This window comes from Bacillus rossius, chromosome 7, assembly GCF_032445375.1.
Source record: "Bacillus rossius redtenbacheri isolate Brsri chromosome 7, Brsri_v3, whole genome shotgun sequence".
In the NCBI taxonomy this organism is placed as follows: Eukaryota; Metazoa; Arthropoda; class Insecta; order Phasmatodea; family Bacillidae; genus Bacillus; species Bacillus rossius.
Window position 1 is genome coordinate 38,439,717 of NC_086335.1, and position 27,441 is coordinate 38,467,157.

Sequence of the window (27,441 nt, forward strand, 5' to 3'; positions counted from 1 at the left end):
AGGGCGGAGGCCCACGTCTGCATGTAAACTGCGTGGGAACCGGGTGATGCAGTTTATCCCCCACCCCTTCTCGGGCTGATGGCCTGCGCCTCGTTGGCTGGACGCCCAAGATACAGGCTCAAGTGTAGTTTAGCATTGTGAAACATTTTAAATGTCGGTATTTTACACGTGACTTTGTAACGACAGAGATTATAATTCATACCAGCAAACCATCAGATGTTTTTTTTTTGTTATATACTAAGCTCGACTTAAGCGAACCTAATAAAAGTTAAATTTTAAGATTATAAAGTATAAACGTCTGAAGAAAAAATAATGGAATAGAAATCAACCAGATGTGGTTCTGGTATCATTGGCGACACTAAACGATGTTCATTAGCAACCTCACATAAACAACTCCTCCGCAATTCAGAAGGCGACGTCGACCCATCGCAGTTTCACCTCACCTAGTCAAGGCCCGCACGGGTTGGAGATGACTGGTGGTTCCCACCCAGCCGCAGACTGCCCGATCAGTCTCGGATCGCGCCGGGTTCGGGCGGCTGCGGACGAGAAAGTGAGCGCGGTCGGCCAGGCGTGAGGACGAGACCGCCGCACAGCCTTCCGTTGTCGTCGTCCACAGTTCACTCTCGCTCTCTGTTCATCCTCGCTGGGTTTTCCGATTTTTCCCAGCATCTTATACCTTTGCTGGTACTACCTTATTTTTAATTCTCTTGTTTTCTTCTCCCCCGCTCGTAGCAGTGTTTACGAAAGAGCTCCATTAGCTGGAGCGTTTAAACCCAACTGTTGGTGGTGGGATTGTGTAATTTACACAAGTGAGTATCTTGTTCAATAAGTGATACTTGACTTGTCAAATATATATATTACATACATACTAGATAATGCCCGGCATGCGTTGCAATGCCTCAATTAATTTTTTTTGTAATTATTTTAATGTATACTAAGCATCTCTCTTTATCTCTCTAATTCTCTATCTCTCTATGTATATCTCTATAACTCTCTCTATCTTTCTATTTATCTCTCTATATATCTTTCTAGCGGACCCGACAGACATTGTCCTGCCCAAATGTACTTTTTGTGAGATATGGATATGGCGGTAAGTATTTCTACGCTGGACATTTTGTATCTTCTCATTATACATACCCCTCCTATTGGGCACGCCACTGCCGTTACCAAAAACCTTTCCCATGGTTACGCAGAAGGCAACAACAATGCAAAAGCCCGTTGCCATGGAGGCTAATTATCAACAATGCTTACTTTTTTGCTTTTAAAGCGTGTATTTTTAGTTTTTCTTAACTCAGAATCGAGATAAAATATCCAATTGTGAATCTAAACCATCCTCGAATCCCCGTTAACTCACACACAAAATTTCATCAAAATCGCGTACAAACAGACAGAAAAAGTTCTGTTTTATTATAGTAAGATAGATAGATTATTCTTACATGTTCGCATCCATGCAGTATATGAAAAATCAGCATGCATAGCCCCACACCTATAACTATACGTATCTGCTGCCCACGACTTTTTCCGCATGGAATTTTGTATTATCTTGCACCATTTAGAAATTTAAACATTATAACATAACAGTTGATACAGTTGTAGTAGTTTTCTTATGTTCACAAATGATAATTTTTCTCACCTCTATTTCAGTCTTTGCAATAAAAATATGTTACTACCTAAATTTTGAGTAAATATGTTTCTACTTTCAAATGTAATGACGGGAAGACACTTCATAAAATGTCTTTGTAAACCACATTTACTGTTTTTTCCGTCTCGAGCTAGAATGTAAAGATTGTCTGCATTACTGACCCGCGAGCAAGCTACAGACATTTCAGAGAGAGAGAGAGAGAGAGAGTGAGAGAAAGACACCTATTGAATGTCTATCTAACTAATTTTTTTTTGAGAGCATATTTTCATTAAATCAATCATGAAATCATTCAACGATAAAAGCTGTTTATTTAATTAAGCGGACGGGTTCGCTCCAAGGAGAAAATTGACGCGGCGAGACCTCGTGGATATAGAGAAATGACACACACTCACTATTTGTGTGGCTATGAAACATAATTTTTTTCTGCAATTTAAATTGTAATATACAAAAAGGGTATTGAAAATTGAAACAAATATGGCGACACTATAAACTGTCAGGATCTTTATTTTTTTCTTACTCTCTACTTAGTTCCTTACAATAGCAAAACTTAATGGTTTCTAATAATGCGTTGCATTTTTTGCTTTTAAAGCGTGTTTTTTTAGTTTTTATTAACTCAGAATCGAGATAAAATATCCAATTGTGAATCTAAACCATCCTCAATATTTGTGTGGCTATGAAACATGATTTTTTTTTCTGCAATTTAAATTGTAATATACAAAAAGGGTATTGAAAATTGAAACAAATATGGCGACGCTATAAACTGTCAGGATCTTTATTTTTTTCTTACTCTCTACTTAGTTCCTTACAATAGCAAAACATAATGGCTTCTAATAATGCGTTGCAATTTTTGCTTTTAAAGCGTTTTTTTTTTTTTTTTTTTTTTAGTTTTTCTTAACTCAGAATCGAGATAAAATATCCAATTGTGAATCTAAACCATCCTCGAATCCCCGTGAACTCACACACAATATTTCATCAAAATCGGTCCAGCCGTCTAGGAGTTCAGTGACATACACACGCACACAAGAAATATATATATAGAAAGATATATATATATATATATATATATATATAGAAAGATATATATATATAACAGGCCCCCGTGCACTGCTAGTTTGTCAGTTTGTCTGACACCCCCCCCCCCCCCTCTCCAGAACAATTAACTATAAACTAAGCGTTTGTAGCCTCAGCTCAATTTTTCGCCCAGTTGATCCTTCAGTTGTGTTTATTCTCCCTAAAGAGAATAGTTATTTACTATCGTCTTTACTGGCGGCGAAGTTGAGGCGATACGCCTTTTATTACACTTAAAAACTACATTTTCTGCTATTACATCAAACATTGAAAATTTTACAAAAGAGTAACAAACATGATTGTGTTATAAAATATAAAGAAGCACGATTTAAGTTTTTAACTATAAATACCGGAGGTTTCGCCGGATGGCACTGCGCAGTCGATTTTGATTGGCCAATTGCAGCCAACATATCTTAGAACCTGTAGTGTCCTACATGCAAAATATCTGATGGAAACTCGTCATCAAACTCATCAGACAAACATGGCTGCGCTATTGTGATAGTGTTCGGTTTCGTCATAACCCTCCATCTTTTGACACAACATATCGGAAAGTGTCGGAAGCGAAAATCCCGACAGTGTGACAGGGGAGGCCTGTAACAACCTCGCTGCCGACGAGACGCGGAGGAAAATACCAACTGAACCGACCACGCGGCAACACCGCAGGAGGAGAACCCAGCGCCGCGGACTACCAAGAAGGGAAAGGTGAGGCGCGGGTCTCGGTGAGTCCCCGGAGCCCGGAGGCGACGGTCGAGGTCGCTTCGCGGTATCCACGGCCTGACGTCACCCGTCCGACCGCCTTCTGAAGTTATCTCCCGCTTAGACTGCGGTACAGGGAAAATGACGAACACCGCAGTCATACCACCCAGCTTCTTAACATCTAACAATTATTTTATATACGATAGTTACAATAACTTCATTTATAATTTCACTATCTTTTGATTTTTCTGACTATAAATTTGTGTATATTGACATTATTAGTACGGTTATCATTATGAAATAAAAATAGTTCAATGCCTTAACACCAATTATTTCACAGGATAAACTACGTGTAACAGTAACATGGCATTTCATAAACTTGTGACATGCACAAAAGAGCAAAATTGTTTTATTATATTTTTTTCCCGGAAACAGCTAAAAATACGATGATTTCTTTCAATTGCATTTCGTTTGAAATAAAAACAATATCAGATTATGTTCCTTGGTGTGAAAGAAAAAATTTCATTCCAAATTTTCCTATAAAAAGGTTTTATGATTAGTTACATTATAACATTTCTTGTATTACATCACATAGTAATAAGGAGAGCGCTAATGACAAATCACGCATAGGAAAGATAATAAATGCTCATTCAATTGCACACTGCAAGCTATGAATGGGTGACGCGTTGTTTCCCGTGCGTTACTCACGCTGCAACCGCGATAGCAACTTATCGCGTTATTGTGGACATGCGGTTTTCATCCAAGTGACAAAAAAAAAAAATTGTTTACAAAAATTTTGTGGTCACTGCACACACACATACCATACACAGGACAGTCATCAATTTCTACAGTCTTTAGGTTTAATCGACAAGTTTCAGACACATGCGTTGGAGATCAAATTTTTCATTCTGAAACATCGCCGTGCTTGCAATACATTTCGAAGATCTCACGCGACAAATTAAGATAAAACTATAAGTTACACTAATAATACGTAGTATTATCAATGGCATCACACTAAACATGTGCCCTAACGACTTATGTCTAACGGAACCGAGGCAGTGCTGATGTAACTAGAACGGATCTAGGCTTGCCTCCCCCCCGATGCATCCTTGTACATTATGTCAAATTAATTTTAAGTAAAATTTTATCAAACTTCGCACGATTGATATAGAGTAAAATCAACATACAGAGTGGGGCAGTGCGGACATCCCCGATTTCAGTTTTCGTATGTTTTCTTGCAGTGTCTTGGCCGTTTCCTTCCTCGAAAGCCATTATTTCTGGGTGTTTGAACATGTCCTCGGCGTCTTAAGGGCGCACTTACACGAATTGCTGAACTACTTCAGGTGAACAGGTATAAGTAAACATGTTTACAAAATCTAAAGTGTGCGGTTACACGGTATTTGGTATGTGAAGTTTGTTTCAACTCCAAAACTGATTTACTGTCATTTAATAAAAGTGCCGTGGATACTGTTTGTTCCGTATTAGATTTTTTTTTTTTTTCAATTTGTTTTACAGTAATGTAGACTGTGATGGAAAATGAATCTGCATTGTTTTTATTTAATTATGAAGGGTCACTTTCCAAAGCAGAAACAACTGACAAAAACTGTTAAGACGACTTCAGAAAAATAGGCTTCGAAATAAAATTATTCGTGTCAGACATTATTTGCAACAGAAAATGTTGGTTGCAACTTTTCTGGTTTCAGTTTTGGGGCCATTTATTCGTAATCCATGGCTTTTGTATAGTTGTTATTTCCAAGATCATTTTTTACGCAGTCTGTAAAATATTGCAAGAACCTTCGCCAGGAACATTCTCCATCTTGTGTTTTTCGCACAGGGAATGTTTATACTATCAACACCAACAGCCTATCAGACATGTTCAAGTAGTTCAGAGTCTCACGAAACATTTTGACTAGTAACTCATCGCTCCCTATTGTTGCACGTGGGAAAACATGTTCGAAAAGGATAGCACAATTCAATAAATATAATATGACTTAATTAACACTTAAAATGTCCACAAATTAATCACTCTAATTTAGTCCACATTTCACTCTCCCCGCTGGAGCTCGTCTCGACAGTGGTTCTCCCTACTGATTGTCTCTTAACTCGCACCTGTCCCAACACACTGTATCGCACTGTTCACTACTAGCCCGTAGCACACAAACACTTTGCTCATAGTCCGCTTCCGCTCACCAAGGGATCACTCGCCCTCTTCACTGCCTCGGAGGCTGGGCGTCGTCGTTTTTACACCCCTCAGCCTCCTTCTGGAATGGTCTCGCACCCCTTTGAAGTTGTCATAAGGGTAGACTGGACACTCGAAGCTCCCAGAACACTGGCGTCCTAGTTACGCGACTTCACGCAGGGGAGAGTACCGAACTCTCCAGAGCCGCAGATAGTTCTATGAGAAAGCTATAGGAAGGGTCGTGGTTTTAGTGAGGGGGAGAAGTGAGGGGGAGGGGGTAGCGAGGCGCCGTTGCTAATCCGATTAGGGGTGTCGCGCTAATGGACTGCGCCCCACCCGCGGGCTAACACGCCAGCTGTTCGGCTAGCCGGGCAGCCGGGCTGCCTCGTGGCCTCGCCTCGTGACACACTGTTCCAGCGAGTTCGCCAACCTGATATAGTATAGGCTATAGGGTGACCAAAGTCCCGTAAAAACGGGATTGTCCCGTTTTTTAACGATCGTACACGGGGTCCCGAAAAAGTCTCCCGGGACGCCTAAATGTCCCGTATTTACATTGGGTTGATGACACACTTTTGTCGCACCTCTCCTCGGACCCGTCTTCCCCTCTTCTAGACAGTTGAACTCACCCATTTTAGTTACCTTGTTTAATTATGTTTTTAAGTATGTCAGACATACTTATAATAAATAAGTATTCACTGCAAAATTGTTTTTATTTATTATACGCATCACAATTTAAATTAAATTACATATTCATAGGTAAAATGAAAAAAAAAATATAGGTCTCAAATTAGCAAAAAAGAGCATGTTTCAATGATTACGTCTCGATGGAGGCCCCTTGGACCCCCCTTTAGCTGGAGGGTATCGCCCCCAAACCCTCCTTGGATGTGTCCCGTTTTTTCAAGTTTATGATTTGGTCACCCTAATATAGCAGTATATCTGCGTGTTAATTGGTCGTTCGACCCTCAGAAAACCAACTTAACACTATTTCTTCGTTACATTTCAAAGCGACGTGATTCAAGCATGTACTTTTTCATCGCATCTGCGGCGCGCGATTGGAATAAGCTCCCCTTCATAGTTGCGGGGCTCAGAAACACACACAGAGTTTAAACATGAGTTTGTGAAGTACATTTTTCAGTAGCGCCAATGATTCCAGAACGACATCGGGTTAATTTATACGTAGACGTCAACATAAATATATGTGTAACTTATCTTTCTGTTCCAATATATATATATATATATATATATATATATTTTTAATTTGTAATGCTTATTACCTATGTTTTGATTATGTTCTTTATAGAAATTTATAATATCTGAGCTTTAGTAGTTAATCACTCGCCCAGAGTAATTAATGTATTCTGTATATAATGCGCGTAGATGATAAGTATGCTCAGACAACAGCGCGCACAGCGATTACGGGCCTCGTGGGTTTGTTGCTTTGCCGACATCGAACCAAAGGTCTCTTAACTTCTTTTTAGGGCGGTATATTTCAAGACATTCGTGTTAGGTAGCGAATTAAGCACTGCCAAGCTGAGATAACCGTTAACCTTACTCACGGGCCGTACTCAAGAACGGAGCAAACACAACGGCAACAGTTAATAAACGCTGCCCTGCGTGAGGCTAGAAACTGGTTTCAACGCATTCTAGCGGGCATTTCGCAACAATCGATACAATTGTCACGGTAAATATATTAGAGATAGCAGAACTTCCACACTAATATTTAACCACCTTTCTCATTTTTCTAGTACTCGTTTTATATTGCGATTATATCTCATTATGACTATTAAATGTATTCCAGGATAGTTTCGCTATCATAAAGTTTCATTTTGCACATCAACACGCCTGGTATGTGTTGATTACAAAAATGAATAAATACGAGTTAATTGCACCAGACGCGAATCCGCCATCTGGACGAAATCAACAAGAAAAGCGAGCTCTGAGCACGCGCGGAATTTGGGCAAAAGATCGGCAACGGATAGAACACCAAAATCCGTTCCATAAAAACGGACTGGCCTTGTCCTATCGTGCACTAGGAATACGGTTAGGGTACAGGTGTAGCATAATCAACACCTAAACCCTTATTTTTGTTCATTGGAATACAAACCTTAGACATAGTAATTTAGGTTATACTTTCAGTAAAAGACAAGGAGTTTATTCTTGTGGGATCAGGCTACGTCTGTGGGAATATGGTGTGCCCGTCGTGCAGACAGTAGTGGAAGCTGGGGGGGGGGGGAGGTTGTTTGTATATCTTCCTCATCTCTAAATTATGCAAAAACAATTAATTATACGAGACCTCTGTGAAAGCACTGTTTGGGTGAAGCAAGGTGAGATGTTATAAACACCTGGAATCACAAACCACAAAGACGAGTGAGGCATGTTGAGAATGATAAATGTAACTGTCCAAAATCTTTGTTGACGCAAATGTTTTGAATACAATTACTTTTTTTTTCTTTCCTAAAACCCCTCACGAAATAAATTCTTGTGTCCGCCACTGGTTGCAGACTTCTTGCAGGGCGATTGTTGTAGATCCCTTCAACCAGGCATACCGAAACGTCGGGGCACGCCATGGTTTCCAAAGGACGAGGCCTCCAGCCTGCAGAAGCCAAGAAGTAGTTTTGCGACTCTGGCCTATCCTACGATCTGGAGTTACGTAAATGGGATATTGATTTCGGTTTAGTTTGTCGGCGTATCGCTCGGGACTACACCACGCGCTGCGTCGATTGCAAATCTTGTCAAATGATCCGGGTGGATTTCCGGCCGAGGGCGTGACATCGGCGGCTTACACTGCGAGAACTGAACGTCGCTGTGTGTCCCTGGTTTAAGTGGGTCGCGCAGAGTCGGGCGACTGAGCAAGCAATAAGAAACAAACTGTCTCCGTTCTGTGCAGTTTGCCTCGCGGTGCAGTCGCACCCTCCTCCCCCCCTCCTTATTTTTTTCCTTCCCTACCCAACAAGGCTATTGTGTTACCATGGGCACACGGGAAGTGTTGGGCAGAACGATTAAATTGACCGAATCTATTCATTAGAATTAATCGTTCCATGTACTGACTCCGTTCAGTAAGATCAGTTCATTTCGTTCTTTTGGCTCTGACCACCGACAAGGAACGTCTCTCGAGTCAAAACTCTTTCACCGATTCTCGAGTATCACTTACGTCTAGGCGGCTGGCCTTGTCGCCTGGCCGGTTGTCGTAATCTGATCGGCTCGGATAGCTGAAATTACATATGTCCAGCTGTGACTCGTTACAAAAAAAAAAAGTACGTGAACAACATCTCAAAGTTCAAAGCTCTCGCAGACAAATTTAGACCTAGACAATAACAAAACTAACGCAATACTTGTTGAGTCGCCGACCTCAACTTCGACCCCTTTAAATGTTACCCTTTCTCTTTGATTAGTCACCGTTTGCTCTTGAGAACAAGCAGGCGCTGCCGATACTGTTAAACGTGACTCCCGACATAATTAGTAATTTTACAACTAATTGAAACTGGCCTGTTAACTTTCTTCGTTCTCTCAGAGTTTTACATTCTCCCGGATAGTTTTCAACTTCCGAGTAATCTACTCAAAGAACCAGATTCTTTACACAGCGAACGAATCATTTGCTTTCGTTCGCTCAAAGATTTGTTCGGTTTGAACGAATCGTTTTCACGAACAAATCTCTACGCACGGGTGCTATCGGCGGGGTTACCACAATTAGGCCAATCAACAAGAGGAAATGTAAGCACTTTATACCAGCAGACCTGAGAACTTGATATAAGAGTAATTCAATGACGCTGAATCAAATGGTGCTAATATTTTTGCAATAGGACGTTAAGTTTTTGGAGAAAAAGGTTAAAAAATCGGTTTGAATCAGTTTCTCAGAATCTAGGCGTTTAATCGAAAAAAAAGTTTCAAACAAAAGTTGTGTAAGGCGTTTCAACGGAACCAGTTTACATGCTATTTCCTTTTGACGTCAAAATTCGTGTGTTTGCAATTAAGAATAGACGTATACTATTTTTTGTTATTCATTAATGATAAAATTGCATTTATTTTGTTTAAAAAAATGTTAATCTGTTTAGCTTGCCGATACCATTTATGGAGACCAACAATTTTGCACGTCTGAAATATTATTTTTTAATACACCACAAAAGGCCAAGTAAAATACGTGGGGTTGAAAGTACGTAACTGTGCACTTAAAATTCCGTCACGGCCATAATTACGCGCATTTTGGGTGCCCGGCGAATAGAGGCGTCGCCGACAACTGTGACGAGCGCCACTTTTCACTAGCCTGACCCTCCTTGGCTGGGACGTTTCAAACCAAAACAAAAAAAATAATCCGGCGCCTCGGGGCACAATCTTCGTAAGTGTTGGTTGTCGCTACAACTGGGGTGAAAGAAAAAAAGGCATAATTTGCTCCAAACGTAGTAGTTTCTAAAGCCACTTGGCTGAAAATAACCATACATGTATTTGTTATTTCTTCTGCTTGCGCTGCAGAGGAACAGCCGACATGTTGGCAGCACTGAACCAGCTGGATGGAGCCTGCGGTTTAACTTTTTTTTACAGCCTTGGTTACCTGCAGCGACACGGAAAGTGTGACAACCACGCGGATATCAGAGAGTGCAAAACGTGCTTGCCGAATAGATCGCGACGAACACAAACGATCTGTCTGTACACCTCTCACAGAAGACTAAAATACACTTGTTTCCAGTTTGAAGAAGGGTTTAACGTTACGTAGACAGGGTTTAACGTTACGTAGACAGGGTTTAACGTTACGTAGACAGGGTTTAACGTTACGTAGACAGGGTTTAACGTTACGTAGACAGGGTTTAACGTTACGTAGACAGGGTTTAACGTTACGTAGACAGGGTTTAACGTTACGTAGACAGGGTTTAACGTTACGTAGACAGCGTGGTCATTAGAGATTAAACACCCAGTGGCGGATACAGAATGTATTTGGTGGGGACAGGGGAATAAAAAAAAAGTGAACTAGTTTATTTGTAATCGTTGTAGATGTGTAACATAACTCGGTAACGAGAAAATTCATTATCGTGCAAATATTGATCCTGGGGTGCCTACGTGATGCTTCGTGTTTTAATTTAGTCCGTCCACATATCTCGGCTGAATAAAAACTAGAATATCACAATTCAAACAAATAATGTAGAGTCTTCTGGAAATAGTTTTCCTTCGTATTCGACTTACAATCATAATTCATTGTTGTACCACAAGTTAAAACATCAAGCATCATGTACCGCAGGTGTCAATATATGCAGGATAATGCTATCAAGATACTTGATACGAAACTTTTACGGGCCAGGATTCGAACTGGGTCCTCTGGAACGAGAGAGTCAATTGCCGTTACCACTACGCCACCCTCGCTCCACCAGACAGGGTCACGCCACGGACGGAGTGTGTCTCCAGTGTTGCCAGACGTACGAGAATTCTCGTACTTGTACGAGAATTTATAACCTGTGTACGTTGTACGAGGTAAAGTTGGATCTCGTACGCTTTTGTACGAGAATTTTGAAGATTTCATTTTTCATTTCATTTATTAGCGTCCTATATTTGACAGTACATATGTCCAGGTTTTGTCAGCAACATTATAAATAAAATACATCATAATACACTAACAAAACAATATATAAAAAAAATACATTATAACACAATAATATATGATACAATAAAAAATGATAATATAAAACAATGCAGCAATTTATGTAGATGCACTGAGGAATTCATTGACAGAGTATGGAGCTATTCGTAGTAGGTAATCTTTGAGATGTCGTTTAAATATGGTATGTGATTGGGATGCTGTATTTAACAGAGATATCGGTAGAACATTTATTAGTTTAAGGCCCATGTAAAAAGGGTTCAATTAGTATTTTTTTGTTGAATGAAAAGGAATATGATTCTTATAAATGGATCTGGTAAAGTGATTATGTATTTCATTATTCTTTACATACTTAATATTTTGAATTACATAAATGACAACCGAATATATATAAATGGCTGGAAATGTTAAGAGTTTGTTATTCAGGAAAATAGGCCTACAAGAATCTGTCTTACTAAGATTATAAATAATTCTAATAACACGTTTTTGAAGCTTAAATATCTTTAGCCAATTTAAGGAATTTCCCCAAAAAATAACACCATATCTCATTATTGAATATATGTTTGCATAATACATAGCCATTACTGCTTTATGTGAAGTTACAGTATTAATAGTTTTTATGGCAAAACAAAGAGAACTAAGTCTACGACACAGAAAAGATATATGATTATTCCAATTTATCCACTATCAATGTTTTTTTTTTTTTTACCCGGGTTCTTGTAAGATATATTAGTTTTATTGTATCATTTTGTCAAAACAAGTGTATAACATTTCTTTTGTAACTTAATACCATTAAGTGAAATTCCTGCCCGACAGCGTTGACTTTTTTTTTTTGCTGGCAACACAGGCGACGCCGACTAAAAGATAGAGTTTGTTTTTTATTATTTTATTATTGTTAAATGCACAACCCCTAACTCACAATTTAGAGTATTTTTGTATGTTAAATTAACGGGGAAAAAAAACTGGATATTTTTACGAAAAAAAAATGCAAAAATAGTGAATGGCAGGAATAATTGTATTGTTGTGAAAATTGTTGTTAATGATGTTTTACTTATGTAATCATAGGATTGTGAAAATTGTTGTTAATGATGATTTACTTATGTAATCATAGGATTGTGAAAATTGTTTAGTTTAGATTTGTTAGGCTTGTAACTCAAATGTCAAGTATATAAAAATATTGTAGAAACACATTTAAACTTTTGCTTTTACAATACCATTGTGTACGAGAATTTTCGCTCCTTGGTACGAGACATTGACATTTACAATCTGGCAACACTGTGTGTCTCTCGTTTCCAGTTCACTGCCGACCTCGAGGAATGGAACTGGCCCGTCATTGGCCAGCTTCAAACTCTGGTTAACAATCGGTGCGATGCCCCCCCCCGAGTCATTTTTACATTTTCAGTCATCCGTCATCTTTATACATCCCTTAAGTTTAAGCGTAGGTCTCGTGTGACGTGTAAAAAAAAATATATTTTTATTTTTAAATGGAATCTTTTATGTTCGCTCATCGATGACTAAATACCGCTGTGTAACATTTTCAAGGGGAGAAAACCCGTTATAAACGACGTAACTGCATTTGAAAGAGGTATTTATTTATTTTAACAGATTTAGAATGTCTGCAAGGGTAACAAAAAAAACACATATCCGTTGTCAGCCGGGAAATGGCGTTCCAAAAACAAACAAAAAAAAAATTATCGCTCTGTCCCTCATAGCCACCACGGAAAACTTGAGAAATTATTGGGGAAATACTCTCATTTCTGGCATATCGGAAGCCTAGGCGTGGGCAATGTAAACAGTTATTGAAAGCACACGTGGAAACGGGTGTTGGTCGCCGCGAAAGATCGCGCTTCCCGGCGCAGAAAATGGCGAACGCCGTGTTCCGATTACCGATGGCCCTGGGCGGCTTGCTGACTCCGCCGCGCCGGCGTCAGCGTTCACGGAACCACCCCGGCGAGCCGCGCAGACAGCGCAGACAGCGCTCCGCTGCTGCGCTACTCCGCTGCTCGGCGCAGAGAGCAGAGGACACAGCACTGCTCCCCCGAGTTAGCCATTCGCACTCTGGGAGGGGCACCGCTAGTCTCAAGTACATATCCCCATCCCAAAAAAAAAAAAATCGGGAGAACGGGACATTTCCAGATATTAGATACTACGCTATCAATTGTTGCACATCCGTACAAGTATTCAAGATAAAAATAGCCCAAAATTTATTTCAGAAGTAATTTCATCCATTTCTGCGGTGGGTGATGGGGGGGGGGGGGGGGGGGCAAATACCCCCCCCCCCCCCAAATCCTTAAAATACCTACCATTTCACCAAGAAAAGAAAAGCATTTGAAAGCAAACAGCAGGCGACGGTTATATCCCCCCCCCCCCCAAATTAAATTCAGTATACGCTCCCGTAGGGTTGGGGGGGGGGGGGGAGGATCATGTCCCATCCCCTTTCCGAGTCCACCTCTGGTTAGAAGGCGTTTTAGCTAACAATTCAAGAACCAAGTGTAACTACGTACCCACTTAAATCGATTTTCGCAGGTTTAGCAGGTTTTCATTGTCATAGTCTTTTTTGGTTTTGTTTGTTTCAGCCGCGTTGAGTAGGATACTTTAGTTACCCTGATGATGGCTACTACAACGTCGCCCGAAACGTTGGTGAACTCTTCTATTTCTGACGCTGCTAAAACCCAAAATCCAAAAAAAAAAAACACCAAGAAAGTTAAGTTTTAAAACTGACTACACAATCAGATACAAATTTTCTTCGAAAAATATATTCGAATGTAACTATCAGTATTTTCGAAGCATGCTAAAAAAAAAAAAAAAAACGAGATGACATAGTTAAACAGGAGAGAAAGTACACGTAATTAGCGCAATTATCAAGGTACATCAACCCTTAACGTTAATAATGACCTTGCATGATTGGTGCATGGAAAATATTACATGCATCAAATACTAAAATTCTACACTGTACACTGTGACAATTCTGAGCAGTTCACTAAACGGTCAGTCCTGGGTTCGAATTTTAAATAAAATATTCCTCCGCGATTTGAATGTTCAGGGATTCAAAACAAGAGATAGACACAGCACCGACTTCTCTTGCAGTTTTCTATCCGTTAGCACAAGCTAATCAGTAATCAGACTTGGTTAAACCTCATGCTTGTAAACTATCTTCATCCTTGGAACTGCGGATGATTAATTCGTAAACCGAGATAAAGACTTACGGGGTGCGGAGAAGTACGCGTCACAAAATATCCACAAGGAATGACTCGAAAAGCTCTTATATTGTATCAGTCAAAACTCTTTCAGGATGACAGCATGCTGCGACAAACGCTTAAAAATCAGGAGAAAATGCAGTGGCGGATACAGAATAATCATAAAAAGGGCGAGGTAGGACCTTGTGTTCTATAGCGCATGTTTTTTTTCTTCTCTCCAGAAAACTTGTCATTCAAAATTTGACAGTTCTTGAAAGAAGTGCCAGTGGTACCCATTTCCCTAATGTCATTTGCAAAGCAACACACGTTTTACGAACACTGACGGTCACATGAAAATGTTTACGAACAATGTTTCACAGAACTGGTGGAATGATTCGTAGATCACTGGTACTATTTTTGAGAACTGTATAATTTCTGAAACAAGATACATGAATGACTGATCTGTTTCGATCAGAAGTGCTGATAAAAATGCAATAACTCCAATTACTGAGTTAGCTTATTATCACAATTACGCCGAAAGGGCGAATAATTGCCGTGGGCAGATAAATGGGTCGATCTGCCCGGAGGCCGGTCCGAATCCCCGGTTATCGACAAGGGAAGGATGGCGAATGCGTCACTGGGGCATAATTGGCGACATGATTCTGCGGTGGTTGGCCATTGCCTGTTCGTCTGTTGTCTCCGTTTTGTCCATGGTCGGTTTTTGTCTATTCGCTGTACTCGTCATAACTGTGTTCGTCTGTGGTGTGGTGTCCTTACTGTCACAATACCTCCTATACGGAATTATCTGGGCTGTCGATGCATTTAACTTTTTGCATCAGCTGATTTTTGGCTTGTTTTCTGTGTGTTTGTGTATTTGTCTTTTTTTATTGAGGTTTCTCGATGACATACAATGGCGTATGTCATAAAAAATTTTAATCGAGGATATTCCGGTCATTAATCGAATTTAAGACTTACAAGAACACTGTTAATCCAGCAACATGTCTTCACGAGTGCTTCACAGGCAACATGTGTTACCAACTCGTTGCTAAGTCTCTACCCTGAGTGTGCTAAGTACGAAATAAGCTCTCATTCGTCCGTCCGTCAATCTCTTGACACGCAGCCAATCGGATGGCTCGAAAAATTCCATCCGTCCGTCAAAACCTTGCCAAGCCTAACTTTCGACGGACGGATGGAATTATAACCTCAAAATTGTCAAACGAATTTCCTTCATTTTAAAAGGTTTTTTTTTAGTTTGTGTACTTGATTAGATTCTTCCGTATTGTGTTTTTAAGTTTCCTATGAACACGTTAAATTTTGATATTTGAAACAAAAAAATCAACTGAGACACTAAATTAATCAATAATACACGGTAACTCGGAAATATATATTTAAGTTTTAGAGTTTTGTTAGTCATTTATAAGTGCTTAGCGTACATGATCGTCAGACTGGTAAATTTCTACTAAGGAAATTTTCTCAAAAAAATCCAAGCAATAATAGTTGGCTGGCAGAAACTAAATATAAAAAATATTGTGACGGACGTGCGGAGCATTGTGAATCGCTCGGCTTGTTGACGGACGGACGGATCTATGCGAGTCCAGCTCTATGCTGCAGACCGCGCGAGAGAGTTTGCCGCAAGTAGCGCGGCTGTCGCGGCTGTGGAGGACGTGAGAGACAGTGGTAGCTGGCACGAGGGCGTGCCAGCAGAATGTAAACAACCCGCTACAGGATGGAACACAAAACACTCGCGTCCGGAAGTCAATGTGAAATGTGAACCAGAGGTCCACTTCACAAAGTTACACTTTTGTTAACAATTGTAAGAAGCAAGCACTTGCAATCACAAGTCGTTACGAACTAGCATTTCACATAACTGTCTCTTCACAAACAGTAGTTCAGGTAGTTATGGGTGACAAGGGTAGTAGTTTGTACACTTGTTACTAACAATACGTTTAACTTAAGATTTGGCAACAAAACTCCATTTAATTAATGTAATGGCAACAGTATTATTTAGTTGCAGCATAAATGTTTCATGATTTTAGTCACCTGTTTTTTTGTTAAAAGTCATTCGAGAAAAAAAGTAGATCTCTTATCTTTTTAAGATATTAGTAAAACTTTTCATGTGTTGGACATGAACGGATAGAAAAATACATGCGCGACGCCGGCACACTGGGATGGGCGGGGCAGCAGAAGGAACACGTCTGTGACGCAACATCGCGTCTGCTGTGACCTCTGCAACACCTGGCATGGCAACGTGTTCTGAAGTAATAGGGCGAATTAGTATGCCCTTGTCAAGATGGCTGGATAAAAACCGTACCCAGTTTACGTATTAGTGGTTCCTGCACCCAAGGCGACAAAGTGTAATCTCGTTCGACACACCTTTGACGTCAGCGCGACAGAATTCCCGATTAGAATTTTTTTTATTATTTCCATTGCGTCCCGGGAGCGGCGTTACTGAAATAAGAATCCGAATTTTGTTTTAGAAAGATGGTTGATCTGGTAAATTGGTAATTTTTTTATTATTCTCTAAATTTTTAAAGTTTAGTTTATCTGTGAAATCTCTGAAATATGTGAACAGAAGGTGATTTTTACAATTTAAAGTTAAATTTGAACGGAATAACGTTCTCTCCAAGACACGATTAAACAAACCAAAACAACTTGCGACCGTAGTACGTTTGGCGCGTATGCAACAGCAAGAAACATTTTATATACAATCGTTTAGTTTTGGTTGTCAGGCGGGTAAAAACAGATTATTTTCACAATAACGCGATACTTTGTTGCGTCGCTATCTTCGCATCGCATGGTCGCGCTGTCTTGATTCCAGCATTAGATATACTTTGAATCCTAATTGCGCTATTTACGCGACGCAAAAGCTGCGGTTCGATAGCAAAATTTACCTTTCTGAAGATGCGGGTGACAAACCAAAATTTATTCATAAAAGTTTATGGCAATTACACACGAACCACAAATACGACAGCCATCAATGTTAACAAGTTTTTTTGTCCTTCCTTTATACACGTGTGAGAAATGCGTTTAATCTAAAATTGACGTTCATTAGAGAGGGGGGGAAAAATACACGGTTGCGTTAACACAATTTAGTAAACTATAAACATTTTTTTTTTCAAGTAACGTTGCTCCCACGATTTATGTCGCACTGACGTTACATGTCTTGAACGTGATTGGCTACGGAATTAAAATATTCGCGTCGTGATTTATTCCAGCGTTAAAATGTACTATCTAGCATTGACTGCAGATTAGAAAAGAAAAGAAAAAGTGAAAACTATACGATGAAGTTCGAAGCAGAGAGGGAGGAAATTACTTCAAACTGGTTTCCACTGCAGTCCTTTGTTCCAAACCCAGCTTGAAGCGACAGTGCCGGCAGAGATCCGGCCGGTCAACACGTGACAAACCAACATGGAATAAGCGAGGGAAATGCGTCGACGCAATGACTCGATCTCGCCAAAGATTAATAGCTTGAGAATTAACTCAGTTTTAGCACTCTTGAGTTGACTAGTCGCTCAATTTGCTGTGGCATAGCGACTGGTTGAAGAATGATCTTAACTCGCTAACCAACGCTGTTTTTAGGTAGATTTCGAATAAATACTACCTATTGCAGCCGTTACCATGGTGCGACTTTCGGAAAATTGTTACTATAGTTTTTCGTTTCATGGTCCATAGACCCCAAAAACAGGGTTGGCGGGCAAAAAGATAACTCTCGTAGGCACTAATCGAATTCGTACAGATTATGTATTAATCTTATGATTTTTATCTAAAACTTTTGTCTGAAACAATTTATGATTAGACGAACCATTGCATCAAGGGGTTGATATTATAAGGGGTAGAATTTAAAAAATAAATCTGAACTCCCTTACTAGGTACACTATCTGGTAAAAAAAAAAAAATTACGTACCATGATGAATACCGTAAAATCAGTTTCTTTGCTGTAAAACCTTAATTATTATATGCAACTTGCGTCCGAACATTTTTAAAAGACCAACCATTACTGCAAGGGGTGACAATAACAAAGGTAGACAGACAAAATGTAGTTACTTTTTTTTTTAATAGCTATACTTTTAAATCCAATATAATTGTTTGTAAAACGCCTGAACTTTACCTAAAACCTTTGGCTGAAAATTTTTATTATTAAACGAACAAATACCGTAAAAAATGTTGAAATTAAAAAAGCTTTCTTATTAAATTTGTCAATTATTAATAACCATCTTCAACCTTTGTCAAAAAAATTAAACGACCACGTATTCGTAAAAGTTTGAAGATAAAAAAAATTTAATATCTACCTTAGTAAGCATGATATGAATTTCGTTAAGATCAACAATGCTAGATGCATTTATGTTAAAAACATTCAATATATTTTCGCTGCTTGGAATATGAAAGAAGTTAAATAGATTTTTTTTTAAATACTGGCGAAAATATTTTATGTTATGAAGGCTACATCGAGCTCTTAAAAGTTCCAGTTTATAGAAGTTTCCTATATATTTCCAGAAGAATGAGGTACTTCGAAATGTACCTACGCCTGTAGGCTGTGCCGAAAGGGATTTTTTTAATGGTCGCTAAAATTTCTGTAACCAGATTGAAAAAAATAACAAGTTAATACACACAATATTACAGCAAAGTTTAAGTAATAAATAAACAGGGGAAAAAAAATGACAAGAATTAAAATACAATATACTTGAGCCTTTCTCGCCCTGTGTAATATGCTCTCTGCGAGCGCTGTAGTGGCAACACTTGTCACACAACCACGTTGTTTATTTTTCAATTTCATAGTTCAACTGTTGTATTTTTATTAGTCGTGGTGGCGGTCGTGGCTACGATAAACAGCAATGGCAAGCGCGTAGTAGTCGCCTTTGTTACATGTGAGCAGGTTTGACCGCAGGCAAATAACCGGGAAAACTCGCCCAATGCAATCGGCACCTTGCAATAAACGTGTTTCCGAAGATTCGCTGTGAAAGCTGCCCAATCAAGAACAACTTCCATCACTTTCCAGGGGGGAAATGGTAGTGCAGACGGCTCATCACCACACACACGACGTGCAACGATACGTCCCGTCGTACCAGATGTCGCACGTGGTTGCGAACTCGCAGTCGGGTAACAACGGCGTGGTGGATCCTGCTGTCGCCGTTTCGTTTCCGTTCCCCGGAATTACGTACCGTGCCTGAGAGAGAGAGCTTCCAAAGATTCGACGACACCCTTCACCACGTTGCTGGTCGTGAGTCCCGACCCGGCTCCGCGTACTGACTCGACTGGCTGGCTGCGGCGGCGCAGATCAGCGGGTGGGCCGCGGACCGAGCTGCTCCGTGGAGAGGGGAGGGATGGCGGTGGAGTGGGGGGAAGGTAGGGGAAGGCGACAGACACCGTCAAGACAACATGAGCAATAACCGGTCGCGCTCGGCCGCGGCGTTGTGACGACGCGACGGCCGACTGCAGCCTCACCACTCTCTTACCAGTTTTACCGTGCAGTCGGCAACTGTCGTCAGAAGACGGCGTGCATGCATTAGCTTAGTAGCTCTCGGTATACGGCATTTGTTAGGAGTAATTTCGTGAAAGGAACGGAAATATATAACCACGCCAAAGTCATCAAGATGGCGGATCAACGTGTAACTTAACTTTACTTTCGTTAAATTTTAGGGGACATACAAAACGTATTGGTGTGCCAAATGAAACTTTATCATAGTGATACTACCCTTGAATATATTTGGTGAACTAAAATAGTCATAGTAAAAAGTAATCAAGTTTTATAATACGATATAAAACTGGCATTACACTGATACTACATATTCTTCTTGTAATGGCCCAACCTCGTCACTGAAAAAAACAAACTTTTATTTTACTTTTTATAATAAAATTAGTAATAACAATGTTGAATCAGCTCAATAAGGTAAAGGTTCGTTTGTAGGAAGTATTTACAGATTTACTTATATAGTTTAAAGCAAAAACAACCACATCTGATGATGGCTAATAAGCATGAATTAGAATCTCCGTTGTTAAACACTGTCACTTCCATTAAATACAGTCAATTAAAACTGTTTTCACGGTGCAAACACTACACTTAAGCCAATGTTTTGGGGGTCCAACCAACACGGTGTAGACCATGAGCTAAAGAAGAAGAAAAAGCTTCCCTCTGTTACCATGTAATCATGCAGACGTGGCCATTCCCTAAGTTTAACCTAGCTACTCCCATCGTTCACTAGTTGCGAACCAACTAGCATGCGAAGTTGAAGACCAGATTACGTTACTCGCTTCTCACTTGACATCGCTGTATTTTTATTGGTCGTTTGGGTCGGGTTTATAAACAAACCAAGAAACCCAACGCGTTTCCACCTTTTATGTTTGAAGTAAAGCGTTAACGCCTGGGCACAACTAACATACGTATTTCAGTAACACAACACAATATTATACAAAGCAGTTGAACTTCGCGTAATTCAATTTGACTAGCTACACTCGAACATTGAGTTAAGCTATTTCAACACAAGGGTTGTCCTAACTGAAAGTGAAGTATGCGAGTAAACCAATCTCTGTACTTCTCGCGTGCTTAGAATCAAATAATCTTTGCTATATGTTTGTATGTTGTATTTATAATATAATTTAAGTATATTCAAGACTCTCAAATACGTTTTAGCTTTATATTTGATTAGTATTAATATACTGAATTTAAAAATACAGTTAAACACGTATATGAATAAGTTTGAACAAAGACATGCACATACCAATTGTAACCACGAAAGAAAAGTTGAACCATAAAGTAAATTTCAGTGAGTTTGCGTAACATTAATCAAGTAATTTTTTTTACTGTTAAATATTGTTTTCAAATAAATATTGTTTGTTAAAAAAAATGTAAGCAACCTGTTCGACTGGCAAACATTTTTTTTCTTTACGATTACACACTACCAACTACAGCAGGATTAATATTTCCAATGTTTAAACAACCAAATAAACAAAGGAACAGAGATAAGTTTGTGTCCGTTTATTGAATGATTCTTATAATGGAGAAGTTTGATTTAATATGTTTTTTTTTACGTATGCCATTGTTGATTACACTGTAAGTCATGCAGAAACCTCAATAACGGTCAAGAAAATTTAATACGCAAACACACAGAAAACAAGCCAGAATCAACCGATGTGGAGATGTTAAATGCATAGACCGCTCAGAGAATTCCGTAAAAAGAATTAGTCAGGAAAAATATCACAACACAGACTAATATAGTGGGCTAACTAACGACGAGGCAGTTGCAAGAAGAACAGTAAATACAAACAACAACCTTGGACAACAAAACGACAACACACAGACGTTCAGGCGAACCCAGAAGCCAGTCCACTGTGATAGTTTTGTGCTGTGTAAGTCCTTATTGCTGTAACTATCCGTGCGTAAATACAACGTTGATTGCGTCCGGTCTGTCATTTTCTTTTTATTGCGTGCATAACTATATCACTTGTTAGCTTTCAGCACAGTGAAAGTATATAAAACTTTTCAATCAAATTATTCAGAATTTCACATGTTTCTATGATGAACATGTTTTATGAAAAGAAGCTTAATTAAGAAAATATTTTTTTAATATATTTTTACTACAATTTCAAGTTGGGAGAGTTGTAGACGTTTTGCGATTTTTGTGTTTGTATAAACGATCTTAGTTCTATAGCGTTCTGAATCATTGCTTTTCTTGCGAATTTAAGTAAATATAACCTAAAAAACGAGCGAGTAAGCTAATTTTACTTGCCGTATGAAATCGGTTCTCGCTCAGTTGGTGGCGACACGCGGATACAAGCGCGAGTTATCGCCCACGTGTGGCTAGTTAACTCGTCCAGTGTAATTGGTGCTTTAGCGGTGGAACGACTTTAATGTTCTCCACTGGAAATATGAGAATAAATTGGCTGGATTACCCCCCTCCCCCTCCTTCTAATTACTCTTTCCCTTATAAATATAATGTCCGATTTGATTTTTTTTTCACATTAAAATATTTTCCGTTTTGTTTCTGTTTAAAGTTGCTGTTTGAAGTAATGTTTCTCGATACGATCTCCATATCTTCACGAAGGGAATGTGCATCCTGTACTTTGAAACAAGGGCTTTTGAAACCATTCACACTTTTTATTATTTTCTCTAAATGGTTCATCGTCATTTAGACTACCTACGATTCACATAACGTGATCCCAAACCTATTCGTCTTTACTAGCGGTCAATATGAATATTTTATTACAATATAATTGATGTATGCATTGGAGTCTGATCAAGTTAGTACCGGACACAGTGAAGATTTAGAACGTTTTAAATATTTTCTGACACCCACATGTACGACGGTTATAAAGTTGTTCTTTGTGGGAGTGGGAGTGTAATAGATGATCTGAAAAGTCGTTACAATAAACAAATTGAGTTATGTAGATTTTATGCAAATGTTTATTATACTGAAAATTTTATATATATATATATATATATATATATATATATATATATATATATATATATATAGTGACTAAACTTGTGACGAGTGCGGCGGGGTGATAAGCGCAACGCTCGCTGGTGCTTCTAGCGCGGTACTGAACTGAACTGAACTGAACTGGCGCGCAGTCTTCTCGTCGTCACAGGAAAACTGAAGTTTGAGCGGTGACCGTGACATTATATGGAGGAGAAATAAAGATAAAGGTGTAATGCAAGTCCCTTAAGTGCTTTCAAGAATCTGTACCGGTTGTTTTACGCCTAAAAATCACTCCAACAACATACCTTTTTAGGCATTTTCACTCTTTTAAAAACACAGTTAAAAAACTTAATCCGGAATCGATAGTACTTTTCGGGCCTCGACGAATTCTTAAATACTTTTCCTGAAGCTGTGCGCACCAGATAAGGTGGGACCCACACGGAGGTACTCGGCAACAGCCTGTAGTGTTTGGGGGAGGGGAAAGGCGTCGCGACGCGCCTGCGTCCCTCCCGTGAAAGGCCCGGCGGGGCAGGTCATTGGCCACAGGTCGTCGGGCGCGCGGCCCGAAGGTCGACTGCTGGTGACTTGTCTGTACGCCGCTGTGCACTTGCAAGCCCAAGGCCGCCGGTCACTTGCTTCTCTCTCTCTCTCTCGGTGCAGTCGCCCTCCGACACGAACACGCGTCCGCAGCAGGGCCGGATCCAGTCATACAGGGGGGGAACCGGTGCCCTTCAGCTAATCACACACCAGATATGGATGTCAGGGACTTATTTCCTTAAAACACTTTGTTGTTCAGCCATGCTGCGCACATCTGATTAAGGTCATAAAACATAAATTACTGTTTACTTGCGTGCCACCAACCTTTCGTCACATTACACAACCCATACACATGTCATTATTATCATTTTTATTAAAATTTATTACTTTCACAACACTGTTCGTGGGAACCCGGGCAAAGAATATCCAATATAGAACCAACATTTTGATGATTTAAACCCGATAAAAATATAATTCACAACTATTAACCTAGTAAAATTAAATATTATTAGAAAGCTAAAATTCATTATTTTCAAAACAATTCTGATCAAGTATAATGTAATTCTTGGGGCATTGAAAATGTCTTGGGAAAATAAACTGAGAGTAAAATATAGCGCCACAAACCACCCAAAGGTCACGATAACGCATGAAAGGACGCGAGCGACTCATCCTTTCACGAAAGGCTTCATCGGCGATTCTGTGCGGATCCTAGCAACCATTCTGGAGGTGAACAAAAAATGGCTGACATCCTTTTAAGATGTCCTTTTTTTCAAGGATCCTTTAGGCTAAAGGGTCTTTTAAGGGAGTTATTCGGAAACAGCTATCATGTAACTGAACTAACACGTCAAACAACTACTGCTTTCCTCGTTATCGTCTTTCCGGGAAGTAGCTCCACTCGTGCGCTTCCGTTGGTCCGCGCACGGGCTTTACGTGTGCACCGTAGGGATTCTCGTAGCGGTTTCGTTACGCAGAACCGCCCGCGTCTGAGCGGAAGCGTGTCACGTCGCCAGAAACCTGATGCAAGAAGAATTACAAGAATAGGCACGGTTTTCGAGCCGGTAAAAAGATAGCTTTTTTTCCTTTCTAACGGCGTACAGGAAAACCAGGAGGAAATTACGGGGGCAATACCCACCTAATTCCTTGCAGTGTTCGCTGTCCAGGGTGAACAGCAGCCGATAGTGGGGTGCTGTCATGACTTAAAAAATACACAACTTAGAAACACGTAACTAAAGAAACATACAAGATAGAATGTTCTACGCTGTGTCTGTTATAAGTTTTGTTTTTAAGTTGTAATGTTTCTAAGTTACGTTGTTCGGTGTTGCGTATTTCTAAGTTGAGTGTTTCTAAGTTATATTCATTCTAACTTGTGACAGTTCTAAGTTACGTGGTTTTTTTCCCTGGAATTCTAAATCATCACTGTTCTAAGTCGTGCATGGCAGTATAGCCGGGGATGTTGAATGTTCTGTTTTTTTTGTTAATGTTGGATTTTAACGAATATATTTATAAAAAGGGAACATAAGAAGTAAAGCAAACCGGCAGTTGTGGAACATGAAGCAGCTAGTCAGACAAAATGTTTTCATTACGAATACTTGCCTGACGTTTAAAAAAAAATAGAAGATAACGTGGGGAATATGCATGCGCATCCGGTGACAAAATTTGCAAAAAAAGAGAAAAAGAACCGCAGTATGTAAAACATCCGTAGTGATTACACTAAAAAAAGAAAAGTAATAACGCCTCTAAAAGCACACATCATCAAGTCGCGGCGTGTAAAGCCGAGGCCATATGCCACGACGGGTGTCATGCCGACGAAAAGCTTGCACACAAGAAGAGCTATGGACGTTTAAGTGGAATATCCTGCCTAGCTATACTCCACTGGTACATTTGTCTTCAACTTGGCCCGATAATATAAAATAAGGATTAGTAATTTTATTTATAAATAAACATACATTTTTATTATTATTTTTTTGCACAAGGGCGTAATATTTTAAACAGACCACATTCGGAAATTTAAAACAAAAAAAAAAAAACTCTCTGATCACTCATCATCAATAGATCATCTGATTGTCTGAATTTACCACCGAGCAGGAAACCTTATTTTTATGTACTTGAAATTGAACTGCCATGAAAACAGCCATGGTGTACTTCTATGGAACATTTCATGTCAGGGGCCACGGTAGCTTGCAAGCAACCAGACGCAGTAACAAAATAAATGAATGACTAAATGGAGAAAGAAGACGAATAAGTAACATCATTAAGCTATTTCAGGAGAAAAAGAAGGAACGTGAACAGTATCTATTCATTACACAGTGAGTGAGGGTGCAACAATATTTCAATTAGCAAACATCGTTTGAGTCATGAAGTTCAGGGAACATTTTCGGCCGAGTGTTAGCAAGTTTAGTGTGATATCATACATTTTTCACGTTTTCAGCAAATTTTTAATGTCACTGGACCTAACCTAACTTATAATTTTAGTTACGATCACCTTTACGTGTGAACCGGACTTTTCCGAAAGAAAAAAAAAAGGTAATTTTTGCGAGAATTTTATTCATGTAACACTCCTAACATGCTTTTTACGTTACAACAGGGGAAAAAAACAATCTAATATGTACGAACGCGGACCATTCGGGCGTCTGACTTGGGATTAGTGAATAGTAGGTTTCCTCTAGATGGCAACAAAATATTTAGCCGCGTGTCGCAGATCAAAAATTCAAAGGAGAAAGGGGGGCAAAAAAAAAAAGGGGGGGGGGTACAGTATATACTAGGGATGTCAGTGCTCCATTTTGATATCATCAACCCCACCGATCGTCTGTAGTGACATCGATGTCGAAATGACGTGAAGGCCAATTCATTCGTTTATTCAGCCTTCTTGGATTGCACTTTCTCCAGATGAGCCAGGAATGAAAGGCCCGTGGAGTGAGTATCGATAGAGGCTTCTGTGCCAAGATATTATGTAGACGTCACTGTGCCGAGGGGGGTGGGGGGGCATAGTTTCCCGACTACTGGTGATGTGTTTTAATGTGTTTAAAAGTACGATTTGAGTATGTTGCCATTGTTATACTCACATTAAAACAATCAAGTTTCCAGTTGTTTAACTTTATCGGTAGGTCTTTGATGCTATTTGATCAAGCGACACGTGTCTATAGGCACACGGTCAAGCAAAACTTGTTTGTATGCACGTGGTCAAGCGACACGTGTTTGTAGGCAAGCGGAAGTAGGCCACACAAATAGCTACTGCGCATCTTCGTCCGCGCTTTAACCCTGCAGTCCTTTCACGGACAAATCTCTTCATCCCTCGAACTGAGGAAAAGTTACATTAATAAATTCGTTCTTTAATTTCTTTGACGGTAGGGTTATTTTCTACACGTATATGTGATGACTGAAATAAAAATTGGTTAGGCTAGATAAGCGACATTTTGGAATACTCTAAAATCGCGAGAATGTATGAGATCTCGCTGAAATAAAGGTTTTCTTTCTTTGCGACCGCGTAGTTTAAATGTGTCTAGCTTCGTGTAAGTTCGGACATGATCGGGACTCAGTGAAACGTAGGATTCGCCTTGAATTGGGTTGCCGCACCGGCTCCATTTAACCTCATCGTTGACACTGCTTCGGATGCCAATGTCCACAGTCGCTCGGTATACTTCAGGGCAAATATCCTTAAATACGTGCATTTTGTATGTTTTTCGGGTTTCTCACGGGGTCTGGTGACCGGGAGGCCGTAGGTTCGATATGTACCTATAACCTGTTTCCGAAATTTTAGGTGAAACTTAATAAGTAGTGAGATGCCTTATTCTATTGGCGTAAGAAAGACTTTCGAATTATGTTTAGGTTTTTGATGTGTAACATCTTAGCTCTCGGGATACGGAATTTGGGGAATGTGACGGAAATGTGCAACAGGAAGTAATGCGACGGAAATGTGCAACAGGAAGTAATGCGACGGAAATGTGTAACAGGAAGTAGGGAGTGGCGGTGCTGCTACCTGTGACGGATGGCGCGAACCTAAGTTCACAAATATAGTGGTAAACGTCATAGTAATAACTGTTTAGTGAATTTTAAGAAGAGGGCAGTATTACAGTAAAATTACTTGTCGAAAATCAGATCCAAAGCCGGGGTTTAATAATTTTTCAAGTCTCTTTCGTTTTTATCGG

At 39.7% G+C, this 27,441-nt stretch overlaps 2 protein-coding genes across 2 annotated transcripts in view; one reads left to right on the plus strand and one right to left on the minus strand.

The window, feature by feature from the left end:
- LOC134533852 (innexin inx3-like) overlaps positions 1-19,776 on the minus strand; it is a 55,454-nt gene extending 35,678 nt beyond the window's left edge. The window contains exon 1 of the mRNA XM_063371548.1: positions 19,502-19,776. The gene's annotated coding sequence lies outside the window, so the exon portion shown is untranslated. The remainder of the gene's footprint in view (positions 1-19,501) is intronic.
- LOC134533853 (dedicator of cytokinesis protein 3) overlaps positions 1-27,441 on the plus strand; it is a 286,469-nt gene that overhangs the window by 143,014 nt on the left and 116,014 nt on the right. The window lies entirely within an intron of this gene.